Below are 8,280 nucleotides of genomic sequence, written 5' to 3' on the forward strand. Positions count from 1 at the left end.
TGCCTAAACTTATCTACGTTAGTTATATCGCATTGATTCCTGACCTTCAGATAACCTCACGGTCCACCCTTATCTGCTTATCGTTTTTTTTATTTTTTTGTATATTGCTTGGCCAATTAGTAAAGGATAAATATTTCAATTAACGTTATTTTTGTTACTTTTCATGGTAAAATCTCTCTCTCTCTCTCTCTCTCTCTCTCTCTCTCTCTCTCTCTCTCTCTCTCTCTCTCTCTCTCTCTCTCTCTCTCTCTCTCTCTCTCTCTCTCTCTCTCTCTCTCTCTCTCTCTCTCTCTCTCTCTCTCTCTCTCTCTCTCTCTCTCTCTCTCTCTCTCTCTCTCTCTCTCTCTCTCTCTCTCTCTCTCTCTCTCTCTCTCTCTCTCTCTCTCTCTCTCTCTCTCTCTCTCTCTCTCTCTCTCTCTCTCTCTCTCTCTCTCTCTCTCTCTCTCTCTCTCTCTCTCTCTCTCCCAACTTGATTGATTACATCATAGATCATTCTAAATTTTAACTCCTCCTCCTCCTCCTCCTCCTCCTCCTCCTCCTCCTCCTCCTTCCTCCTCCTTCTCCTCTTTCTCTTGTTCTATGCTACTTCATCATCATCATCATCATCATCATCATCACCGGTCATTACAAGTCCACTGTATGACAAAGGCCTTTCCCAATGTTCTCTACCTCGACCGTCTGAAGTGAGTGTATACTCCATCGTGCCTCACCATTATTGATGCTATTATTATTATTATTATTATTATTATTATTATTATTATTATTATTATTATTATTATTATTATTATTATTATTATTATTATTGTAGTTTTTTTGTTATTACTATTATTTATTTTATTATTATTATTATTATTATTATTATTATTATTATTATTATTATTATTATTATTATTATTATTATTATTATTATTATTATTATTATTATTATTATTATTATTATTATTATTATTGTTATTATTATTATTATTATTATTATTATTATTATTATTATTATTATTATTATTATTATTATTATTATTGTTATTATTATTATTGCTATTATTATTATCATTATCATTATTATTATTATTATTATTATTATTATTATTATTATTATTATTATTATTATTGTTATTGTTATTATTATTATTGTTATTATTATTATTATTATTATTATTATTATTATTATTATTATTATTATTATTATTATTATTATTGCTGCTGCTGTTGTTGTTGTTGCCATTATTATTATTATCTTTTTCATTATTGTCTTTTTATCATAGATCAGCCATTATGAATAATTATATCGCTATGGATACTTTTAACGTTATTATCGCTACTGGCAACAGCAATAACACGCCTCTTGCTGAGATCACGTTTTTAACCGCGTTTACATAGCTAGTGCTGTGTGCTGTGCTGACCTTTTAATTCCGAGTCGTTCTGAGGAGGAGGATGACGGAAGGGAGGGGGAGGGGGAGTGGGGGGAAAGGCAAGGAGAAGAGCGAGGAAGGGGAGAGATAGGCATAGGAACAGAGAGCTGACTGGATGTGAGGAGGGTATCAGGGAGGAGAGAATGGAGGAAGTAGTAGGAAGATGTGGGAGAGGAAGGGGTGGCCGTAAGGGAGTGATAGGTACGTGTTAGGGAAGGGAGGGAAGGGGAGAGAATGCCTGATCAGATGTGAGGGGGAGAATGGAGATGAGAGGGATAGGAGGAAGAGGGACGGGAGGGGGTTGGGGGGAGGGAAGGTGAGAGGTGAGAGGAAGGAATAGGGCGAAGGAAGGGAAAGGAATAAAGTAACAAAATCAGCATATTGGCTTTATATAACGATCAAACTATTAATCTTAAAAGAAAGACACGAAACATGAAGTACTCGTAACAGGGAAAAAACGCTTAGGAGGCTAAAAATTACCCTGCAGTACGTCAACCACACTACTCGTACGAGACAACGCCCCCCCCCCCCCCACACACACACACACATACACACACATACACACACACTCACACACACACACACACACTCACAGCCTCCTCAATACCAGGCACATATGCAGCGAGCTAGACTATACTGCCACATGTTTCCCGCGGCACGAAACACTTGCTACATGCTATCACGGCTCAGACAGGACTGCCGTTTTCCTCCATTCAGAATCTGTTGAAATGCAATGGCTAATCTCCTCTAGTCTATATCTGTGCAAGGGGATAACCAAGAGAAAAGTGGGTCGAGTCAGTTTGTCCTTTATATTCCAAGAGAAATAAAATGTCCACCTCTTCGACGAGGATGGGATTCGAACCCACGCACGGAGACCGTATTGGATTAGCAGTCCAACGCCTTAACCACTCGGCCACCTCGTCATGAAATCGATAGGTGAAAGTTAGCTATAAGACAGAGAGAGAGGTAAGCTGTGACAAGCACGTGTCAGAAAACAAACCGGATATTGTTTAACGCGCGCAACTCAAAAGTTGAGTAAAACGGAGGCAATGGTGATAAATAGGTAGCAATCGGTAGGTCACTCCCGGGTCAGTTGACAGCAGGAGCGTCAGAGCTGGATGACAGCTGTCGCAAATCGGTTTTATTTTCTACCCCAAAGTACTCAATAACAATGATCAAGCATCAACTTTGCAAAAGTGGACGGGTTAATTAACCGTCAGTATTGTACCATATGTAATTGTTAATTGCTGGATCCCGCTTCCCCTCTCGGTGAGTATTGCATGATTATTATCGTCCATTATAAATGGAACTTGACATTTCCCTAGAGTTGCTCTACTTCTAGGGTCTTTTTCCTTAGGAGGGTATAATGTTGGGGGGGGGGCCCACGGGGGGCGCAGCCCCCCTGGTTACGAGGGGGGTCGAGGGGGGCGAAGCCCCCCCGTTAGAGGTTAGGTTATCTGGGCGGCGGTGGTGGGGGCGTGGGGGGTTGCACTTAGCTGACCATCCAATGACACGATCGACACTCGTCAACAGACCAGCTGCAGCGGCTGCTAGGTTATGTTATAATAGATTACAAAAGTATACGTTAGGGAGTTTCCTTACTTTCGAGACCAGGGAATTTTCCCTATTTAGGGATTTCTAGGGAAATTTTGGAAGCCCATTTTTCAGTGATTCTGCCTTCCCCCCAAAAATACCCGGTTCCCCATAGGTCCCCAGGCCTGTTTTGGGGGGTAGGGGGCTGGAGTGGTGGAGGAGAAGTTGGTCTATAGTTTTACCCTCCTTCTTCTTCTTCTTATTATTATTATTATTATTATTATTATTATTGTAGTTGTTTTTGTTATTACTATTAACATTATTATTATTATTATTATTATTATTATTATTATTATTATTATTATTATTATTATTATTATTATTGTAGTTGTTTTTGTTATTACTATTATCGTTATTAATATAATTATTATTATTATTATTATTATTATTATTATTATTATTATTATTATTATTATTATTATTATTATTATTATTATTATTATTATTATTATTATTATTATTATTATTATTATTATTATTATTATTATTATTATTATTATTATTATTGCTGCTGCTGTTGTTGTTGTTGCCATTATTATTATTATCTTTTTCATTATTGTCTTTTTATCATAGATCAGCCATTATGAATAATTATATCGCTATGGATACTTTTAACGTTATTATCGCTACTGGCAACAGCAATAACACGCCTCTTGCTGAGATCACGTTTTTAACCGCGTTTACATAGCTAGTGCTGTGTGCTGTGCTGACCTTTCAATTCCGAGTCGTTCTGAGGAGGAGGATGACGGAAGGGAGAGGGAGGGGGAGTGGGGGGAAAGGCAAGGAGAAGAGAGAGGAAGGGGAGAGATAGGAGAGGAACAGAGAGCTGACTGGATGTGAGGAGGGTATCAGGGAGGAGAGAATGGAGGAAGTAGTAGGAAGATGTGGGAGAGGAAGGGGTGGCCGTAAGGGAGTGATAGGTACGTGTTAGGGAAGGGAGGGAAGGGGAGAGAATGCCTGATCAGATGTGAGGGGGAGAATGGAGATGAGAAGGATAGGAGGAAGAGGGACGGGAGGGGGTTGGGGGGAGGGAAGGTGAGAGGTGAGAGGAAGGAATAGGGCGAAGGAAGGGAAAGGAATAAAGTAACAAAATCAGCATATTGGCTTTATATAACGATCAAACTATTAATCTTAAAAGAAAGACACGAAACATGAAGTACTCGTAACAGGGAAAAAACGCTTAGGAGGCAAAAGATTACCTTGCCGTACGTCAACCACACTACTCGTATGAGACAACCCCCCACACACACACACTCACACACACACTCACAGCCTCCTCAATACCAGGCACATATGCAGCGAGCTAGACTATACTGCCACATGTTTCCCGCGGCACGAAACACTTGCTACATGCTATCACGGCTCAGACAGGACTGTCGTTTTCCTCCATTCAGAATCTGTTGAAATGCAATGGCTAATCTCCTCTCGTGTATATCTGTGCAAGGGGATAACCAGGGGAAAAGTGGGTCGGGTCAGTTTGTCCTTTATATTCCAAGAGAAATAAAATGTCCACCTCTTCGACGAGGATGGGATTCGAACCCACGCACGGAGACCGTATTGGATTAGCAGTCCAACGCCTTAACCACTCGGCCACCTCGTCATGAGATCGATAGGTGAAAGTTAGCTATAAGACAGAGAGATGAGGTAAGCTGTGACAAGCACGTGTCAGAAAACAAACCGGATATTGTTTAACGCGCGCAACTCAAAAGCTGAGTAAAACGGAGGCAATGGTGATAAATAGGTAGCAATCGGTCGGTCACTCCCGGGTCAGTTGACAGCAGGAGCGTCAGAGCTGGATGACAGCTGTCGCAAATCGGTTTTATTTTCTACCCTAAAGTACTCAATAACAATGATCAAGCATCAACTTTGCAGAAGTGGACGGGTTAATTAACCGTCAGTATTGTACCATATGTAATTATTAGTTGCTGGATCCCGCCTCCCCTCTCGGTGAGTATTGCATGATTATTATCGTCCATTATAAATGGAACTTGACATTTCCCTAGAGTTGTTCTACTTCTAGGGTCATAAGAACGCAGGTCTTCTTCCTTAGGAGGGTATAATGTTGGAGGGGGGGGTCCACGGGGGGCGCAGCCCCCCTGGTTACGAGGGGGGTCGAGGGGGGCGAAGCCCCCCCCGTTAGAGGTTAGGTTATCTGGGCGGCGGTGGTGGGGGCGTGGGGTGTTGCACTTAGCTGACCATCCAATGACACGATCGACACTCGTCAACAGACCTGCTGCAGCGGCTGCTAGGTTATGTTATAATAGATTACAAAAGTATACGTTAGGGATTTTCCTTACTTTGGAGACCAGGGAATTTTCCCTATTTTAGGGATTTTTAGGGAAATTTTGGAAGCCCAATCTTCAGTGATTTTGCCCTCCCCCCAAAAATACCCGGTTCCCCATAGGTCCCCAGGCTTGTTTTGGGGGGTAGGGGGGCTGGAGTGGTGGAGGAGAAGTTGGTCTATAGTTTTACCCTTCTTCTTCTTCTTCTTCTTACCATTATTATTATTATTATTATTATTATTATTATTATTATTATTATTATTATTATTATTATTATTATTATTATTATTTTTCCTGTTAATGTTGTTGTTGTTGATATTATTGTTGCCATTATTATTATTTTTTTTTTTCATTATTATCTTTTTATTATAGATCAGCCATTATGAATAGTTATATCGCTATGGATACTTTCAACCTTATTATCGTTACAGGCAACAGCACTCATACGCTGAGGTCACGTTTTTACCCACATCTGCTCAGCCAGTGTTGTGCACCTTGCTGACCTGTGAATGCTGAGTCATGCTGGGGGAAGGGAGGCTGATGGGAGAGAATGGAGAAGTGGGAAGCGGGGAAAGAGAGGGGAAAGGAAAGGGAGGGGAAAGGGAGGAAGAATAGCTGTGTGAGTGAGGAGGGTGACGGGAAACGGAGCGAGAGAGAAGTACCGATCAGATGTAAGGGGGACATTTTTAGATGGAAAGGGATAGGAAAGGGGAGGGGAGGTAAAAGGAAGAGAGTGAAGAAGGAATAGAGTAACATGGAATCATGCCTAATGGCTTTCTAAAACTATGAATCTTAAAAAAAACGAAGACGAGAAGTAACAAATACGGGCAAGGAGACAAAAGATTACCCTGCATTACGTCACCCACACTACTCGTACGGGATAACATTTCTACCTCTCTGTTGTTAAGTAAGCCAGTGATCGAGGTTGCAGTAGTCCCCCCACACACACAAGCTCCTCAATACCAAACCCACAGGCACCGAGCTAGACTATACTGCCACATGTTTCCCGCGGCACCAAACACTTGCTACATGCTATCACGGCTCAGACAGGATTCCCGTTTTCCTCCCTTCATAACCTGTTGAATTGCAATGGCTAATCTCCTCTCGTCTATATCTGTGCAAGGGGACAATCAAGGGAAAGTGGGTTTGGTCAGTTTGTCCTTTATATTCCAAGAGAAAAAATGTCCACCTGTTCGACGAGGATGGGATTCGAACCCACGCACGGAGACCGTATTGGATTAGCAGTCCAACGCCTTAACCACTCGGCCACCTCGTCATGAGATCGATGGGTGAAAGTTAGGTATTAGAGAGAGAGAGAGAGAGAGAGAGAGAGAGAGAGAGAGAGAATTGCACACAGACGGAAACAGCTATGAAAGGAATAACACTTACCATGAATTCCAGTCACGTCTTTGGCTAGAGAGGGAGAGACAGAGACAGACTGACAGATAGAAAGTGACATAAGGCAGACTGACAGGGGGATAGACAGACTGACAGAGGAAGACACAGAATGACAGAAAGAGGGACAGGCTGACAAACGTATAGACAGACAGACAGACTGAAAGAGAGAGAGAGACCGAGAGACCTTTAGAGACTGTCAGACTGAGAAAGGTTAAGAGAATGAAGTCAGTCCTTTCGATCATGCACGGATAAAGTGAAACGTGTGCTAATATTGAGAGAGAGAGAGAGAGAGAGAGGTCTCTCTCTCTCTCTCTCTCTCTCTCTCTCTCTCTCTCTCTCTCTCTCTCTCTCTCTCTCTCTCTCTCTCTCTCTCTCTCTCTCTCTCTCTCTCTTTGATTTGTTTGATCAAGAAAATTCGGTAATTAAGTTTTTTTCACGTCAGTTAATTAGTGTAAACAGGTGATTAAATGTCCCTGAGTGTGTATGTGTGTGTGTGTGTGTGTGTGTGTGTGTGTGTGTGTGTGTGTGTGTGTGTGTGTGTGTGTGTGTGCGAAGCTTACATGATCAATCTTCTATCTATCAATGTACACACACACTCTCTCTCTCTCTCTCTCTCTCTCTCTCTCTCTCTCTCTCTCTCTCTCTCTCCTGGTAATATATTGCTTTCTCTCTATCTCTCTTTCTTCCCGCGGGCATAACTGTTCTTTTCCTCTTATCTTCCGTAACTGCTTCTTCCATTTTCTCTTCAATTTCCAGTTCTTTTCATCCTCTTCTCCTACTTAATCCTTTCTCTCTCTGTCTGTCTGTGTTTCTCTCTTTCTCTGTCAGTTTGTATGTCTCTGTCTATCTATTGCTCTTTTTCTTTGTTTTTTTCTCTTCGATTTCTTCTGCTTTGGTTGTTTCCTTTCTCGCTTTTTTTCTTATTCTTCCTCCTCCTCCTCGTCGTCTTCCTCTTTCTCCTCTTGTGCCTCTTCCTGTTCCATTTTCCTTCTTAAATTAATCTAATTTCTCCAATTACATTTTCATATTTTTTTCCCTGTATTCTTTTCCTTTTCTGATCTACTTTTTCTCCACATTTTGTTCTTCTTCCTTTACTTGGAGTTGCTTTCGTTTTATTTTCTTCTTCTCGTATCTGCCTCTTCATTGTTTCTTGTTTATTTTCTTGATATCACACTCAGATATCCGTTTTTTCATCATTCTTGTCTTCGCTTGTCTTCTAAAAGTCGTTCATTAATAGTGTCCTCTTCGCTGCTTTCACAATCATCATTAATATCTCAATTCTTTCTCGTTACTTGCTTTTATTTGTCTTTTTTTCTTAAATTTACTTCTATTCTTTTATTACCAACTTTTCTTAATGTCGTAATATTTTTCCTTCACCGTCGCTTCCATTCGTTTCTCTCTCCTCACCTTTCCCTTCCTCTCCTCTTCTCTTCTCTCTCTTTTTTCAGATCTTTTCTTTCCATCTGTTTGCTCTCCATTCCTTCTCTTTTTCTCTCCATTCCTGTCCTCTTTTGTTCTCTTCTCTCCTCTCCTTTCTTCTTCCATATTTTCCTTTTCCTCATATTTCCTCTCCATTCCTATTTTCCATAGTTCTCCTC

At 40.9% G+C, this 8,280-nt stretch overlaps 3 non-coding genes across 3 annotated transcripts; all 3 read right to left on the bottom strand.

Moving 5' to 3' along the window:
• Positions 1 to 2,250: 2,250 nt before the first annotated feature.
• Positions 2,251 to 2,332, bottom strand: Trnas-gcu (transfer RNA serine (anticodon GCU)). Its single transcript has one exon. It is a non-coding gene; the product is annotated as a tRNA-Ser (tRNA).
• A 2,188-nt stretch (positions 2,333 to 4,520) lies between these two features.
• On the bottom strand, positions 4,521 to 4,602 carry Trnas-gcu (transfer RNA serine (anticodon GCU)). The gene has a single exon. It is a non-coding gene; the product is annotated as a tRNA-Ser (tRNA).
• Positions 4,603 to 6,478: 1,876 nt separating this feature from the next.
• Trnas-gcu (transfer RNA serine (anticodon GCU)) lies at positions 6,479 to 6,560 on the bottom strand. The gene has a single exon. It is a non-coding gene; the product is annotated as a tRNA-Ser (tRNA).
• Between the last annotated feature and the right edge of the window lie 1,720 nt (positions 6,561 to 8,280).

Source organism: Eriocheir sinensis, chromosome 41 (genome assembly GCF_024679095.1).
Source record: "Eriocheir sinensis breed Jianghai 21 chromosome 41, ASM2467909v1, whole genome shotgun sequence".
Lineage (NCBI taxonomy): Eukaryota > Metazoa > Arthropoda > Malacostraca > Decapoda > Varunidae > Eriocheir > Eriocheir sinensis.